The following is a 19,072-nucleotide window of genomic DNA, read 5'->3' as shown; positions in this document are numbered from 1 at the left end:
GTGTTGTGTGGTAATCATGAAGATTGAATGGCTTTCTCAATTACAGTATTGAAATGAGAAGAATCAGAGGTTAGCGCTAGGCTACTGGGAACGTTCTTCTATTCGCGCGCTGTGTGCACAAAATATGACATCTGCACCACGCGGGAAGAGGATGTTGGGATGGCCTGCGCGAAGTGTTCGACATACCGTGACGGGTACAATGAAGAACACGTGTGATAAAGGCACAGACTTAGAATTCGGCGGCGAGAAATGAGGCGAGGAAGGTGGTGTCGAAACTTTTTGGCGATTGTACTATAGTGTCATAACTACCTATGAAACTCTAGTACTAGATTGTCAGTAGCTCTAAAATGAGTGGCAAGTTTCTAAACTGATTGGATACTTCAAATAAAGTTAGACTGGTGCGGGTCAAAGGCTGCACTGCTGAACTCAAGTTTAGGTCGAATAGGCGTTTTTTAAGTCAACCATTTTAAGGACGATAGTGCCATGGGCAGGTTTCGATGGAGGTAACCAATTTTCGATTAGATCTATTTATTCTGTGGCTAGCGTGGGAACGCCATTATAAATTGCTAGTAAGGTTGATACCAAAATACTTCAAATAGTTGCTGGAAATAATTGTACTATTGTTAGGTTCATAAATAGGGGGAGAATAATTTTTTGCGGTTGTGAAAAGAAATTAGCACAATATTTGTAGTAATTAGAGATATTACGCACGTAGTGCATCATTGCTGTATACTGTCCATGTCATTTTAGGGGACAGAAGCATCGTAGGCGTTGAATTACAAAGATAGAGAACCAAGTCATCAGCGGAAAAGTGGACGCTACATGTTACTGTGGAAAAGAGAGCAACGGATGAAAAACTTTCCGTTGGGGAATTTCTGAGAAAACATGAGAGCATGATGATGTGAACCATTAATGGAAACAAGGCGCAAGCGATAAGTTAAAAGGCTTCTAATCGAGTTCAAAACCCGCGGATGATGTTTCAATAGAGAGCGAGAGAGAGGTTAACCATTTATTTGTAAAAAGAGAGACCGGAGCGAATTTTGCGTAGAGTCCCCAGCCCAAGACTCCAGTGGCTTCCGCACACGCTTTGGCAATGGCGACTAGCGCCTCCTGGTCTTCCAGGGTGCCGCTGGGCAGCGCCACTTGCCACTGCTCCATCGGCGTGTTTTTCGGCTCTAAGTGGTTGGGTTAAGCTTTCTCGAAATCTATTAACAGTGCATCCGCCGAAATACTACGGTAAGATTGGAATAATTGCCATGCCGAAAAAAAGCTAATTGTGTTTGGTATGAGTGGCCTTTCCGGAATCCATGCTGGTTTCCAATAAAGAAGTGGTCATATGTTAGCAACGCCCCGATATTAGACTCAATGAAGTGTTCTATGATTACTGACTGCTGAAAATTAGGGAAACAATAAGACTGCAAACATGGTTGCTGCCTAATAAAGATGACTGTTTAATGTATTTCCGAAAGTTATTCTGTGTAGAAAAGGGTGGGAGAAAAGAATTGAACTCTCCAATTTAATTTGTATGGGTGCACTCTAAAAAAAGAGTGTGATGTTAATCCTTTTGGGGGTAAACAACTTGTCGCTGAGCTGACATCTTTTGGAGGGTAATATTCCACTATTCGCTCCAGACTAAAGTATTAGTCCACGACAAATAGTGTAAACATTACACTCTCTCTAGTGTAAAGTTACACTATGAAAGGCAGTGCAAGTTTATGCTGCCCAAGACTATAGTTACAAATTTTCAGAAAGACTATGTTTTAGTCCGCGACAAACAGTGTAAACGTTACACTCTCCCTAATGTAAAGTTACACCATGAAAGGCAGTGCAAGTTTATGGTGCCTATGACTATATTTACACATTTACGGAAGGGCTATGTTTTAGTCAACGACAAACAGTATAAACGTTGCACTCTCTCTAGTGTAAAGTTACACCTTAAAAGGCAGTGTAAGTTTATGGTGCCGAAGTTTATAGTTACACCTTTTCAGGAAGGCTGTATTTTAGTCCAATGGGGTTAACTCTTACTCTCACAGCAGCGTAAATTTCTGCCATCAAAACCAGTGCAATCGTTAGGCTGTCTAGGAGTATTGATACATTTTTTGCGGAGTGTGTTTTATTCCAGACAGCATAGCTTACTTCCACAGCACCATAAAGCTATGCTGCTATGGGTTAATATTTCTCTCCAGAAGGCCATGGTTGGCCTTCTAATCATGCAGAGTGGTGGTGCAATGTGTACACAAGAAGCGGGCATGTATAATGTGTAGTAGTTGTATGGTTTGGTTAGTCACAGTGCAATAACAGAAGAAGATTTTTCGCAACTGAAAAGAAAACATACCACAAATGGCTTTTATTTTAAATGAGGTTACAGCCAAACTGCTCACAAGTCCACCTACTTCTTATCCTGGAGGACGGGACAGCAGGAGAGACCTTGGCAGAAGATAAAAATACACAAGCACTTAAAACATTTTGGGCAACACACAAAGAGGCATAGAAAGACGAGAGATTTTGTAATATGGTAACTTAAATGACCGGAAGTTTTTCAGTTACAAATTCATGAAACAATCTCTGCTCAAGTTTTTACATGAAAGCAAGGAAGAAATAAACCGGCGCAAAAAATTTAGTTCTCACAGCTCTTTGTTTCGTGAAAAAGTAAGGCAGATAGGTCCATGTGCCACAACATTGTGCCAAATTAAGGTTCCATCACGAAATGGCATCAACCGCTATAAGTAGGTGAAAACCATTTCATGCTCTGAGGCTACTAGATGCGTGCACCAATAACTTAACAAGGGCTATATAAAGTAACAATGGGACTACCTCGAAAAGAGCACTTTCAGATGCCTCTATTTATAATAACCTCCTTGCAATAGCTACATAAAATTTAGCTTAATCATTTTAGATGACAGCTACATGGGGGCTTCCTGCATTGCAATTAATATGGTGCGTGAGCATGTGTGGCATGAAGACGCAAAAATGACATGAGTGCCATCATAGCATGCTGCATTAAGAAAAAAATCAAGAACAAAGCAGCAGATGCCGCTTAAAAAGGTCCCTCAACCATTGGCACTGACTGCTTCTTCTGATGTCACGGTTAGTCTGATTAAGCCCTGGTTTATCCCGCTTCATCTCCCGCCCCATGGTGATGTCACACTGGCAGGTCTAAGCATATTAACCAGAACGTGGTGAGAATCGATCGATGCTATTGGTTGGAGGACAGTCTTTAACGGGAATTGCCGCCTTATTCTCGGGTTATAACCATCTAGAGGCTGCAAAAAAAGAACGTAGTGACGAGCCAGATTACATGATAAATCAGCATCAAATGGCAATCAGTGGCCTTCTTTTGGTGCGCTTGCCACACTGAAGAACATCTGCATATATCTGAGCCGCCATCAGCAGTTAAATAGCTGCGCAAGGGCTTTTATGCCGTATTAGTGCCACCACGTAGCTAGTGTATTTTGATGTTGCAGTATTGTGTTACCTACGTTTTGTACATCACACAAAAAAACATCATTATGATGAATTTCTTGTAACGCACTTTCTTGCTCGGTGAGCCCACACTTGAAACTCCACCTCTACGAGAGTTATGACTTTCGGTTGATAATGCCGGCACTTACCTTCTGTCCAATGCTAGTACAAAGCACGTGGGCCTAAGCTATATGCAGCCGGGGGAGCTTTAGAAAATGTGATAGGGTGGGTGCACTCAATAGGTGCAGGCTATAAAAAGCTACTGCTCTGACATTTTATTTTGTTTTTAACTTTGACTGCAATATTTATTATACTTTCTGGCGCTTGCAGTTAGTCGCACCGAGTCACAACGAAAGTACTATGTGCCTCTTTATAGTGATGACTTAAGAGTAACAGTGCCAAAGTTTTGGGTGACCAGAAATGCACGGTTTTTGGGAAAAAATTTTTAACTGCTATTATGACCGAGCAGAAACAAAATACAAACGCAAATAACAACATCAAGAGAAAGGAGCACAGTGGGAACATTGGTCACAATCAGGAAAGCTTAGTATGAAAGAAGTCACAGTTCACCCAAAGCATCATCCCTCGGCTCTGTCAATGATGAATCATTCAAAGCCAAACATCCTAAAGTTAATCTCAACCATATCTGACTTGTTCAAAAAAATTCATGTAAAATTTTTGCAATGCGTGCAATCTAAGCCACATGCCAAAAAAATTAATCATGAGGTGAGCACAGGTTGAACAATTCGAAAACGTGTGAAACCGACACCACTCAATGATCGATCAAAATAAGATTTTTAGAAGATACACCACAAATGTTTTAACGACATTTGCAAATATTCTTGCTTATGATATGATCCAGATCTTATATTTTCGAAATGTATATTTTGTTTAATTTAAATAAAATGTAAAATTTCTACTACTTTCACATTTAAAAAAGTATCAAATCCTCTTTGGAAATTAACAAATAGCCATCTTGATTCCCTAGATGTCTATTACTACTAAAAAATGTTACATCTCATGCATCCTAATGAGTGGAAGTGAAATAAAATGCTGAATTTGCAAAAAAAGTGTGTTTGGTACCATAAAAACTTGTTCATTTCAATATGAGGTCGTCCAAGTAAAAATAATACTAGTGATGGCAACTATTACAACAGTTTACTACGTTTCATTTCTGAAGTTTGAATCGAGGTGATTTTTGTTTAAAGCGAGAATAAAAATTTTGAGGTAGAGCTCGTCCGCCGCGAGCTGCGTCGTCTCTTTGCGCCTCTTCATCGAACAGCACAGCACTCAGAACATTGTGTAGACGAACAGATAATCGTGGGAAAAGGTTTTCCATGCGCTGCCGGGGTGGCACGTGCACCAATGAGGTTGTTATTTACTCTGTTCATGCCGCACTAAGTCACTGTTGTCAGAGACATGACAGACATAACAGGCAACGCTGCCGATGTAGTGTGTCCGAAAATACATTTTACTCCCGCACATATCATCCGTTCTTCTCAAAGCCTCGCTCAGTGTTTGAACGAAAACAAAGCGGTATAAAATGAACTGGTATCACTAAAAACAACGCTCAAAGCAGTGAGGCGCTTAGGGTTCAGTACCTCTGGCTATAATTTTTCCTGAGTGAGGATTACTTTTTAGGCGCGGATGGTATATATGTGATTCGCCTTATGAGATGCATATCGTATCACCACATCTCATTTTTACTTCTCGAAGTCTCGATCAGCCGCTGGATAAAAATGTGGCAAGAGGTAAAACGAGGGGCAGGAGGCAGTCACTCATGGTAATTGAGATTTGCAGCACGAAATATGCATGTGGTCACTGTGCTTGTATGGTGAACTACATTTTGGGCACGGATTTGACATTTGCAAAAAGGCGTGCTAGCTTTGGCAGCATTGCCTGCTATGCAAGAAAAAGAGTATACAGAATTCAAGGAGTAGGCGAATGCATGCCGGTGCCGCGGTCGCAGTATGTTTGACCACTCGAGAGCAAGGCAGCTCCACTCGATCGGACCGTGCCAGCGCCAGCGTGTCTCGCGCTACCAGAAGCCGTGGTGAGGACTTCGTATCGTCTCGTGCGCTCCGAAGCACATGTTTGCTGTGATCTTATTCTGGCATTAAAATGACTGCTGTTACGATAGCTGCGCCAGGTGGTCGTTCCTTCCTTGTGGCTCAAGCGAGACAGCACACTAAAAGCCATAGTTTTTCTGCTCCTGGCTGCCTTGTACCATAGCGGGTTTGTTTGAACTTCAAAAGCGAAAACAGGCACGCTTATCGCATACCGCCCGCCAAATGTCATGCGGTACCTGCCTTCGCTCCAGCCCTAAACATGCACTACAGTGAGTGAGGGTGAACTGAAGTGGTTATGTGGCCTTAAATGTGTCATGGCAGGTGCTGTGTTACTCGATGAACCGTTAAGAGATGACGCAACTTGCAGCACGAGAGCTCGACTTTACATATTTTTTCTCACTTTGAACAAAAACCACCCCAAATAAAACTTCAGAAACGAAAGCCAATAAATTGTTCTACTAAACCCGCCATCATCTGTATTTTGACTTGGACCATCTCAGGGTGAAATAAAGCGAGTGCTTACTATGTTCTGAAACAGTTTCCTAAAAATTTAGTATTTTAATTCAGGTCGACGCATTCAGTTTCAAGAAGTGAAACATTTTTAATTGGTAATAGGAATCTTTGTAGGCAAGAAGGCCATTCTGAAAGGAAGTTCTTATTTTTTTTTAAATGTCAAAATAGTAAAGTTTTTGATTTTATTTAAACATAAAACTACTTATACCATCCAAAAATGCACGATATGATTCATTTCGAAAACCTGAATATGTGCAGATGTCATTAACAAACTTGTGCATTGTGTTCTAAAATTTTGGATTTTTGATCATTATTGAACAGCGTCTGGTTTCATTCCTTTCAGAAATGTTCGAACTGGTATCACCTCACAAACTTTTTTTGGCAAAATTATTTTAGCTCAGATAACGCATGCTGGGACCAGCTTTAATGAATTTTCTTCAACAAACTGGAGATGTCGAGCGCGATATGTGGGACAATTTGAGTGGAGTGACAGATATATAAATCTCACTTCTGCCCAGTCATGCTAATAAAAATCTAATTAGTGTTCCTGGTACTCTCTCTGGCTCTTTCTTGGCACAATAATGTTTGTATGGCAGCCAGAACCAATTTAGGACTGAGGCAATTGAATTTTATTATTTCTAATACTTGATTCAAAATCGTGATCCAAATACTCGATCAAAACTCTTGATGTACACAGCCAAAGACTGGTTGCCACCATTCTCAAGTGAATGGAGGTGCAGCAAAGCCTCTGCTATCCTTGCCAAAAATTAACTGTAGACACGCTCAGTTGCTAAACCGGCTGGCCATGGTAACACTAGTATTTTGTTGTTCGGTCATGGGTAGCTTACTAAAGCTTCACTTTTTGTCAGAGTGGTCTCGTTGTGTTCAGAATTACATAGACTTTATACAGGTAAACTTCAATCCATTGTAAGTGTCTCTTTAATGCTTAAGTGAACATTTTCACAATCGCAAAGACATAAAAAGCTGCAGAGTCCAATATTCATAAACTCTGAATGACAGAACAGAAACAGTTTTAGTCTCTATGTGCAGAATATTAGTTCACACTGCTATCAGTTCATATCCTCCATGGGACCACAGTATTATGGAAGTACATTACAGTACCGCAAAAATTACAGGGAATAAGTAACTGGTACTGCTATTGCGAACTTTCCATCAGCTGCTACAAGCTGGTAACGGCAGAGCCCAATATTCATAAACTCTGAATGACAGAACAGAAACAGTTTTAGTCTCTATGTGCAGAATATTAGTTCACACTGCTATCAGTTCATATCCTCCATGGGACCACAGTATTATGGAAGTACATTACAGCACCGCAAAAATTACAGGGAATAAGTAACTGGTACTGCTATTGCGAACTTTTCATCAGCTGCTACAAGCTGGTAACGAAACACCATGCTCTAATGCTTATTCTGCTTACAGCGACAACTGTAACAATAGTTTTTCAGTTACTCTGACCAAAGGCAAGCATGACTGCTGGGTTGTGTAGTCCAATGAGCATTTTACAGAGGCACCTGCTGCAATAAATCTGCAAGCAAAAGTCTTCATATACAAACATCTGAACATTGCTCATTTCAAAAGCAAAGTGTTGAATGTGTTAACGACATCTTATATGTTGAGAAATCTGTAAGAAAGTTCCAAATGATGTACCCACTGAAGAAATCTTAACTTTCGCACCTTTTAAAAGCGCAAGAAAGGGCAGTTTCTGGACCAGTGGTTACAGTGACACTGCTTGTAGGGCAGGCAGCAAAACCATCTGCTGGCATCCTGCATTAAATATGAACACGATGATGTAGTTCATCCTCTGAAAAATGCATACCATCTTTTTGTCACCATGAATATGTAACACAATTTAATTTAAAAAGGTCTGCTCATATAAATTTACTGAACAGAATTATTTTCTAGGAAACCACATTTTGTTTCACAGCCAGCATGGTAACAGCTACAATGACATCATTAGAGTGAACTAGAATATATTACAATGGCTTGACCGGGAAGGCCCGTCTGCCTTTTCGGCAGCCCGTTACGCTCTGGAAAGCCACCAGGAGTGCTGCTGCTTTCATACTGCAGCGCGGCGGCTCAGCCCACTAGGCCTCACAGAGCACGGATAGGCAATAGTCTTTAATGATTGTTTTCGCCTGTTGGAGTTGCGTTCCAACCGTGTACTTCTTATCCAGGGTCACACTAAAAGAGAGTAGAAGATGCAGCCTGGATTCCAAGAACACTGCGAGCAAGTTTCAGCTGGGGTTGCAGCATTTTATCCCACAGCGCGCTTGCATTTTTTTACGGAAAGCGTAAGACAGCTAGCACCGAAATTCGTGAAATGACACAGGTTAAATTTTTCCAGTGTTAAACACTGCTTAGTGCAATTTTAATAAACCAGACTTCAGCCCTTTCTTTATTTCCATGATTTCCTTTGCGTACTTGTGTAGAGCACTTCATTTAAATTGAACTGTATGTGAAAAATTATGGTACAATCCGACATCTGATTCAAAAATTACGCAAACGCAATCGGATTTACAATCGACGATTACTTAGATGCTTTTACTCTAATGAATGTTTTTACTACATGCTGAGGAATCACGCACAAGAACTAATTGCCGCAGGGGGAGGAGTGATGCTAGAACTGCTTTGGCAGAAAAAGGTGCTAAATTTACCTGATGCCCCACATTTGGAAAGGCAGACGGCCTGCATCTTCGGGCATAAATTTTAATATGCAGAGTGTTCACAATTTAGCTTTACAGACTTATAAAAATATATCTAAACAGAGTGATGAGGGGTGCGTGCGCTTACTGTGTGATGTCACTGCACGTTAAAAACCCGAGGCGGTCGAAATTTCCTGAGCCTTCCACTACGGTGTCCCTCATAGCCTGAGTCGCTTTGGAACGTCAAGCCTCATGAAGCATAAACCATAAGGCTCAAATAAAATAAAAATGTATCCGCTAGAAAAACTAACCGTACAAAACAAAGAACAAATTTTAACTTCAGATCTTTCACAAAAAACCTGGCTGATTGCAAGCGTACATGACACCAAATAAACATGAGACGCAGTACTCACGCTTTCTCGGTTCCAGGTTATGGCAGCGAGTACAGTTGATGCCTAACCACTGCGCTGAAAGGGTCATGTATTTATGGCTTTAGGCTCATATCTTATCGCTTTTGACAGGTGGGTGATTTCATGAGAGATCAAACTGTCTAAATATTTCTTTTTTAATTTTCGCAATTATTTCACTTATTATGCGCACATTATTCAGTTGGCCAACAGTGAATTTCGTTTTGTGAAAATGCTAACATTTTATGAGAAAAAATCAAACAATATTATGGCAGAGGCAGCATTTTCAAGCACAGATAAATTTCGCTAATTTGCCATGCCGTCATTATCTAGATATGAAAGCCATGATGTATAGATTATTCGTTCTAAATGTACAGGTGAGAAGAAATATGTCGGGCTTATTCCCGCCATTTTGAGGAAGTTGTCGCTTACTGGAAAAAATTTCGAAAATGACACGAGGTTATTTTCATTTTTTTCTCCACAAATATACAACACATATCGTTCAAATTTGCAAAATTAATAACTATTGAGGTGCTGAAAAATTATACCGACTTTTATTGTTGCATAATACTGGGAAGTGCAAGAACTATTGCCCTAAATCCGGGATTTTTTAATACAGTAGTGTTTTCAAAAATCGAAGGAAAAAAACACCCCATCTCTAATTTTTCTTAAAACTCATAAAACAAGCCTCTACAAGGAGACAAAAAAGTGCACGAAAGAACGTATTGCACTCTTTTGTTTCCAGCAATTCTATCCAAGCTCAAAGTTGTAGTTTTTTGAGCATCACGCAGAGCGCCTATATGAGGGCGGGGAAGCAGCAAACGCTCTGCGCTGCTCTATGTTTTCCCTATATTCAAAGACTGGGACTTTTTTCATCAATAGAGAGTATACCTAATACTTTTTGTGGACTGACAATGATCTTTAACATACACAGAATTCAGTAGCACCGCTATCGCAGAGTGCAGGTAAACAAAAGTTGTCAATGTTATTTTCTGACTGCAGAGTGCACCTATAAGGTTGTCTTTCATTAAAAAGCCCAACTACTTAGTAGAAATGAACGTGCAAGTATACAGCATCATTTAAAAGTCAAATAACAAAAACACCTCAATATGTGCTTGCCAGAGGTGCTTTACAAATCCACATTCTGTACCAAAGGCTTTTACCATAGGAATTTTGGAGGCTCTGTGATAAGCAAGAGCTTAAAGAAAATTGTACACAATTTGAAGAAATGCCTACTGCAGCATAGCTATCACCAATGAAGGATATACCAGCATAACCAATCAAAATAAACTAACAACTGCTAAAAAAGAAACCAAAGTTTATTTTTAATGTCAAACGCGAAGTCGAAAAGAAAATTAGCCCCATTATGCCTGGAGTCAAACAATAACTCGAGGGCCTGGGGACACACACAGCTTCATACGTGCACTGTGCACTAATAGAATTACAAAACTTTTCTTTTGATGCATTTCTATGGGCCGCACTCCCAGTTGTTACCTGCACACGATAATAACGGCACTACGGAATCCTGCTTACGTCACAGATCAGTGCGTGTACACAAAAATAATAAGGTATGCTCTGTCTTGATAGAAAAGGTCTCAGTGATGGGATCTGCGGAAAATTTAGAGCAGCAGAAAGCGTGTTTGCAGCTTCTGTCCCCTTATTTAGGCGCTGCTGCTGATGCTAAAAAAACTACAACTTTGAGCTTGGATAGCATTGTTGGAAACAAAATATTGCACTATGTCCTTTCATAATTTTTTGTCACCTCCTTCTAGAGACTTGTCTGCAGAGTTTTAAAAATTGGAGATGCGGTTTTTTGTGCTCAGATTATTGAAGAACACTATGTACAGAAATGCCAAATTTAGGGCAATATTTCTTAGACTTTCCTATATTATATAGCAATGAAAGTCGATACACCTTTTTAGCACCTCAATGATTATCAATTGTACAAATTTGAAGGAAACGTGGTTAAAATTTGCGGAGAAACAAATTCTTGAAAATAGTCTTGTCTTGAGACGTGTCATTTTCGAATTTTTTTCCAGCAAAGAACTTCCTCAAAATTGCGGAAATAACCCTGACATATTCCTTCTCACCTATACATTTAGTACGAGAAATATATCCATCATGGCTTTCACATCTAGATGCTTACGTCATGGCAAATTTGAGAAAATGAGCTGTGCTTGAAAATGCTGCCTCTCCTACGGCGTCGTTTATAATTGTTTTCTTCTGAAATATTAGCACTTTCACAAAACGAAATTCACTGTTCGCCTACTGAATCAAGAAAACTTAAAATATATATATTTAGGCAGTTAGATCTCGCGTTGAGTCACCCAGCTTCGACTTGATAACTGCGGAAAAGACGGGACGAGAAATATTCATCACTTTTGCCCACAGCGCAACAAGAATGGGACCCGAGACCAAAGACAAACACAAACAAGCCCTGACTATCAACAGGTTTTTTTATTGAAGAACGAAAGGCGTATATATACATTATTCGAGAGGGAATTGAATTATCTAACCTCCCAAGTGCCTTCCAGATAACTTTTGTCGTGATAACTCTTTCATTGCCTGTATATATACGCTATATATGTTTAAATTTCGTTCAATAAAAAAAAAAGTTGATAGTCAAGGCGTGTTTGTGTTTGTCTTTAGTCTTGTGTCCCGTTATGGTTGTGTAGTGAGCAAAAATGATGAATACTTAAGAACTCGCCCACATTTCCGCCTTGCTGAACGGGACTAGACAGACTGAGGCGCTCGTGTTGTCCATCTTTACGCTGTTTTCAAGACGAACTCAAGTCAACAAGCCCAACTTTCTACGCTTCTGCATGCACTACTTGATGACTTACATGCATCGATGCAAAGTCAAGATAGAAGCAACTGCCCACTCTTCTCGCGTGCTCGATCCGCCCTCGCTGGTGGCCTCACAAAGTCGCATACGCCAAATCGTAGCAACCCAAATCCATCTTCGCAGCAGGCATCGTGAACTGAACACTTTCGCCACAGAGGGAAGAGTAGAATAAGACATGATAAGACAAGAAGCAGCTACAGGCAGCGGACAAACGTCCGTGCAAACGCCGAATTGTGCCTGACATGCAGGAAAATTGTGGCCAACGTCCTAACGCACCGCGGCCATGCCGGCGGCAAAAATTGCCTTCGGCTTCGGCTTCGACTTCCAATGCCGCCAAAATCCAGCTTCTTCGGTCACGTGAAGAAAAATAAAATGTTTTATTTTGTTCGCTACTTTTTAGCAGAGCCCGCAGCTGTCCGCACGCGAAAGAAAAAGAGAGGAGAAGAAAACGCTTTACCACCGGCTTGCAGGGTTGTTTTCAAGTCCACGTCGGCTCGTCAGCGCTCCCTCCCCGAAGGCTTTGCACAGGGTCAGAAAGGAACGGCGCCGAATTTGCCTCTTTTGTGTGTGTGTGTGATTTAGGAAATTCCGCCAGCAGCTGAACACGGGCCCGTGGTTGCCTTCGCGTCACATGTCATTACAATTTTGTTTGCCGCGACGGCGAGCTTTGTTAAATTGTCCCTAATTCGAGTCGCTCTTATTAACGGGAGTCGTATTAACCATGCACAAATTGATTTCTTCAGACGTTTCGGCTGACTTGTATTTTTCAGGTAAACGCAGCTTCACTGAAACCACGTGGCTGGCTAAACCACGCTTACGTGTTTCGAAGAGACTCATGCCGCTTTGGTCTTGTTTTTTTTTTCTTTGGGGGGAGGGGGTGTTAAGGATCAGTGTGCGTGTGCTGTGTGCCTGAAAAAGTTAAAAAAAGCTTGCTTGCAAGCCGCCTTCAAACCCAAATACTGGTACCGAGGTTGCCCTGAAAGAAAAGGCTGCACCTACGATGCGCAACACCCACAGGGCAAGAATAGGGAGTTCGCGTTTTTGCGACACGGCGGTGGCATAGTCCAGAGAGAATTTTCAGCCTGAGGCGCACGCGGCCTCAAACAGGGCTGTAAAATGGGTCCGTGCACTAAACGCCAAAGAGAGTGAAATGTAGCCAAATGTGAAAAAGTCATGTATCAGGAAAATAGCCAAAAAGATTTTTTTTGAAGAGCACAACAAAATAATCGTGAACAGGAGGGCTCTCCACAACTGGTTCCTAGCGCTTCTAGCGCTCACTTTGTATATCCGTTTTCTTCTCAGAATCGCAGCCTCCATCATTCTCTTCATTTCGGTGCCTAAAGCGGACCATTTCGGTCCAAGCGCTTCGCCGCAGCGAATGGCTTTCCTCCACTATTTATTAATCACTCTTCTTCCGACTCCTTCTTTTCTTTCCTTCAAACTTTTCCCCTGCGCAACAGTGCGCTGCTTATGTCGTTTTTGAAGAATTGAGCGACGCTGGTGGCTAGGCACTACTTCTAGGAAAGCGCCGGCTCGATGTCGTATGAGGAATTGCAGTGAACGAAAATTTCATCGACAATTTTATTCTTATTGCAAAACGCATGCATACCCCCTCCCTCCTCCCCCCCCCCCCCCGCCCTCGAAACACATGTGTACAGAACATACATAAATAAAAGGAACATGGACCAGAAAACGAGAAACACTGGTAAAACGCAATTAGAACAACTGCAGTTCAATTGCGGGGCCATAGGGGGCACGAGGTTCTAAAGCAAATAACGCAACGTTTATATGCACTGATCACGTGGGCGAGGGAACTGCGTGGAAGCTTGCTAGATTCTCAGTGCTTTCTAACTAGCTCGAGTCTAACTTCAGTTAGTTGTTCAGTTTATTCCGCATATTAGCCTGCCGTAAGCTTGAATGATCTAACATGGCTTAGGCTATCTGCCACCGTCCTGTGTTTCGTGACAAAAGTAGCAAATACATTTATTTGGTGTAGTCGCCATCGTTTCAGTAAATGAAGTTCGGTTCAATGTCTGAATTCTATGATATATATGTGATTCGATGAAACGATGTCCAAGGTATACTTCCGGAATATACTGACGCCGCAATGACACAGTCGGAACTGGCTTTTAACGTTCCACCACAGGAAAACTACAAATCTGCGCTATTAAGAGCTTCAGCTTTACACCATTAACCTACGATGTTCACAGTGTGCTCCGGCCAATAAAGATAGCAGCGTCAGAGAAAGGGCCTAAATATTGTTATTTTCGGACATAACTATTTAGCTGCGAAATAAAAATAGATGTATAAAAGTGCTCAGGATTTTTAAGTGCATTGAAATATTTGATTTAAAATTGTACTACTTCACGCTTTGGCTCATCGTTCCTAAAAAAGGTTCTCGATTTTTTTTTGTGTGTGAAACTAGTTATCGCCCAGTTTATTGCAGAGGGCGCCTGGAAGCTGGTTGCGCCTGCCGAAGTTGGGAGAGATGCTGCTGTGCTAAAATCGATTTCATGCTATTTGATGGCTTGTGCTTCAGCTGGAAGAATGCTCGTGATGATTCGAAAACTGGTGTTTAAAACGCTGTTTTAAATAAAATAACATCAGCCTGAAATTTTACGCAGTTAAAAACGCACCCACGGGCTTGCACGTAATAACACTGCCATTACTGGAAACTGTCGGTGCGTGTTTGAACACGATATAATGGCGCCTAGGGAGCCCATCTCGATTTCGGCTACCTTGCTTCAGAAGAGTGCACCAATATTACACGGGAAGAACCACAAAGCGTTCAGAATGAAGGTTTGACACAGCTGTGCTAAAAAAATGCGTGCCTGTTCTAACTAGCTGCATGTCATTGTGCAGAACCTGCAAGTATGCATAGCGGATTCTATATGTCTGGTAAAGATGTCCAGATTGCCGCATCATTAAAACACTCAAACGGGCGTCTGTTTTTCACGATTTAATTTGAACCCTTATCGTTAAAGTCGAAGTTTTTGATCGATGTGTGGCAAGATTTGTTTCAAGGTCTGGACATAACCTTAGAGTGCCTGTCAGTGCTCTCCAGCTCCCTCATTCCTATTCTCCTAGCGATTTCACACCTGTGGTCCGGACCTGCGGCCGTGTATTCCGTGACAACTATTCTGAAGTTCCCGGTCAGTTGAAAATAAGTTTTAATCTCAACTAGTTCCACTCCGAACCTTCTGTGTTGAGTGCTTATACAGGCGTTCAACCATGGGCCATTTCTCTCTAGGCCACGAATTATGTCTCCAGCCAATTGGAGGCTACTCAAACTGCCACGATTGACCTCTATCTCCTGCTCTTATCCGAATCCATTGCTCTGAAGGCATCTTGCAAACGCGATGGACAGCAACGAAAAAAAATAGCGTCGCGTTGATCCTCTTTTCATTCGTATTCACCACTTTTATGAAGATAAAGCAGTTTCTGCAACGAGGGCCAGCTCTGTTGAACTACGTTTTGATACGCTTGAAGAGCGTCTCAATGTATTGGTGATGCTCTTGTGGTGTAATGCCTTGTAAAGTGGTTTCCATTGACATTAGCTTGGACGAGATTATGAAAAGCATGGAAATATGCTTCAAAATTAGTAGAAATAATCGTTACAAGACTACAGGTATTAACAAGACCGAAAGCAGTTCATTACATGTGAAAAAAAGAGCTTCAGTTAGTTTTTCTAAGCTGTGATGCCACGGGAGTCATTTTTGATCGCACAGGCTACCTTCCGCTGCGTACGCGGAAAAAGTTGGGGATAAGCGGGTAACGGAAAACGTATTGCCTTTCACCGCCGTAATCTAGCCCCAGAGGTGGCGGCAGCTAGGATATTGGTGAAAACTGTATTGAGAAAAATACTGCGGATGCAGGAACTGCAAGCTAATGAAACATGCAGCGAGACACAGGACAAAGCCACTAAGCAGGTACTAAGTCGTCTCTTAACTCCCAGAGAGGAGTGCAGTGTGAAAAGATCTGGAGAGCAGCTTCCATAAAAGCAGCCCATTTCAAAGGGGCTGCATTTTAAGGGCATTCCAATCAGCATGTCAGCAATGCGAGAGGTGTTTTTGAGAAGCAAGGAAGGGTGCACTTCTCATTCATGATTTTTCTCCCCCCCTAATGCCTTTCTTTCTGTTTTCCTTTTTGCTATACACGTTTCCACGTACCGCCATAATGCTGACTGGGCTGCTTTTTGTAGCTGGCGCTAAAATTCATCGCACCTGTGCTTTAACTTCCGGCGCTCTAACTTCCTCCATTCGCCCCTCTGCACCTGTAGTCCGAACAATAAACAACCCAACCACCACGGAACGGCGACGAAGGCATTTTACTCTCTCTGCCTAGTCTCTGCTGCAGACAGCGCGCGACGATCCCAAGATTTCCTTCTAAAGAAGAATTAGAGGTGTCGTTTCGGTTCGAGACCTTTTAGTTGGAAAACAAGCTTTCCGGAAAAGATGACTTGCGGGTAACCCCAAGTGGTCAGTTGACAACTTGCAGAGTAGTAGCCCCCTCTCTAATTTAGCACATATTTTTCAAACGAAGACCCTTGCTCACATTCCCGCATTCCTGTTCGAAAAGGAAGAGCGCAGATGCTTTCTTATCTGTATGAGACGGAAGTTGTTGAAAGGACACAATGAATAGCCAAAAGTTCCAGTGAATCCAAAATTTCTACTGACTCTCCTTGTCTTCCTTTTCGCCTCCTGTACCAGCACTGGTCTCTAGCTTATCCACAAAAATTACTCGTTATCTCTCCTTTTGTGCGCAGAGCATGGCTGCGAACGCGAGGAGCAGGTCGAGACAGGTACAATGGTGCACCATAGTACCCTTCGGCAAATGCCCTTTACACTCGACCTCGAAAGATGGTGGTAACCTTTGGGGCTTCAGGTTCACTGAGATTAAAGGGCATTACTCTCTCTACTCTTATAAAAAGATCAAAATGGAAGGCGATTGACTCACCTTCGCGCTTTTGGAAGAGCAGGAAATTAATATGCTGTCTGTGAAGGAGGATTATCGGTTTCAACTTCCAAAATTCCAGAAAAACTGACTTACAAGAAGTTGCTTTCCGACAAACACCCTGGTTCACAGACTGGTTTTCACTTCCTGCTCTACCCACAACAGGGGTTAGCGTGAAGAGAGATGGGCCAGTCGCCCACTATTATAATCTCTTCAGAAATGGAGGGGGGTATTCACCTTAATTTGTGCACGCCTGAACTCAAGACTGCTCCCACCAGCTTTGGAAAACGGGAAAACGCCGTCCCGACGAGAGGCGGAACCGGTCTGGCCGGGCCGGCGGAGACTGACGCCCTCGCAGCGAAATCGACACATGCTCCAAGTTACCGCTGGTGTGGTCGGGGGGGTCCGAAGCCGCCGGACGCGTCGGCGGTCAAGCGCCGTTGGAGTCTAGAGGGTCTCGCTGGGGCCAACGTGACGCCTCCGTGTCGCGCGCGCGCGTTACGTCGGAGTATACACGCGTCCCGTACTACCGTGAGGGTCCAGCTTTACATCGCTGAAGGTGCTCACCGCTCAAGAGCAACTTGCCTCAAGGACGCGTTCATGCAACTGCCCTCATCCGACGTGCTTTACAAACAACGTTGGTCACGGCACCATCTTAAAGCTGTAAGTAAAATAAAGTTCCACCTCGCATTTGAGAAATGCAGAAATACAAAAAAGCTTGATAAGTGCAAGTTATGATCAACTGTGGGAGGATATAAACAGCAAAGCTCCCATAAAAAGATTTTCTTTTGATAAGACATCTTGCTATAACTTGCACGTAAAAAAAAGATGTCTTTTCGATCAACTAGAACTGCCGCGTTTCAGAGTTTACTTGTTAAGAAAAATGAAAAATGTGCGTTTTCAGTAAAAAAGGACGCTAGCATGGAGATGTTGTGCAAGTGCAATCAACGCCGCAGCGTTCGTTTGGCCTCCAACATTTCCGTCACAAAACCTTAAGTGCCCTCTAGGAGAAATCCCTGGTAGCATTTTTTCCGCCATATTTGGCATAAAAAGCGAAACACAGTTCTTAACCCTGACAAAAAAAGATTAAAAAAGGAGCAATTTTCACGAAATGGACTAAACGTCTTGCCGCGGATATTTCAAGGGTGCAAAATTATTCCATGCCTGCCGAGAAGGGGTAAAATTCAAAGTTACCCCTTCCTTACACCTTTTTTTTTACAGTGTGGTAACAAGAAATTTTGATTCGAGGGAAACATGTAGTTGAGTCAGTGTTAACGAGAAGACGGATGCGAAACAGCACTGCCAGAATAACGTTTGCTAAGTTTTTAAATATTGCCACTGACTGGAAGACGAAAAGTGGGCAGTGGCGCAGCACGGATCGCTCGCCCTAGGTCCAGCGTCAATAGATCATTCTGTCGCCATCTATCATGTAGTACTCTCTTAATCGGCTTGCCATCACGTAACATTTGGTGTAAGGTGAGGGGTACCTTTATCATCCAGGTCCCGGAGCTCAGGAGACTGTTGTGGACCAAACTCTTCTGTGGAGTGCTCGTGGCTTCGAACCAGCCGGCGCATCCCCAGCCTGCCATGTATGTACCGACGCCGCTGCTCTCCTCCGCCCCGCCCAAAGCACCGGCCAGAAGACACGACGACCGCCGACACTGACCTGATACCCCACTGATCGCCCACACGTGATAACCGAAGATCTACGACCCCACTGAACAGAGATCCCACTGACCAACCGCCCACACACGAGAACACAGTCCCCCGCCCTGCTGTTGGGTGGTCCACGGGCCTCAACATTGAGTTCATGAGACAGGTGACTCCTTAGACTTCATGAACCTGGCATCATCGGATCATCATTTGCTCACCTCTTTCATCATGACGGTAAGCTCTTCATCGTCTCTTCTCTATTCATCCATTTTACCAAGCCCATTCCCCGCCTTACGTGTAACGTCACTGATTTCTTGTTTGCACGATCAGGACGGTCGCTCGGTGCCCCGGGTAGTGTCACGGACTAGAAGACGACAAAGCGGGCGGTGGCGCGGTACGGAGCGCTCGAGCTGGGCACACCAACATTAAATCGTTCCATCGCCATCTGTCATGTAGTCCTATCTTTATTGGCTTGCCATCACGTAACAATATCAACAACATTAGGTG

General features: G+C 42.7%; 1 long non-coding RNA gene across 1 annotated transcript in view; it reads left to right on the top strand.

Annotated features, from left to right (window-relative positions):
- Positions 1-18,423: 18,423 nt before the first annotated feature.
- Positions 18,424-19,072, top strand: part of LOC144094132 (uncharacterized) — a 70,347-nt gene continuing 69,698 nt past the window's right edge. The window contains exon 1 of the long non-coding RNA XR_013306425.1: positions 18,424-18,799. This is a non-coding gene — a long non-coding RNA (uncharacterized LOC144094132). The remainder of the gene's footprint in view (positions 18,800-19,072) is intronic.

Source organism: Amblyomma americanum, chromosome 6 (genome assembly GCF_052857255.1).
Source record: "Amblyomma americanum isolate KBUSLIRL-KWMA chromosome 6, ASM5285725v1, whole genome shotgun sequence".
NCBI classification, from domain to species: Eukaryota; Metazoa; Arthropoda; class Arachnida; order Ixodida; family Ixodidae; genus Amblyomma; species Amblyomma americanum.
This window is presented reverse-complemented; position numbering and strand designations above follow the sequence as displayed.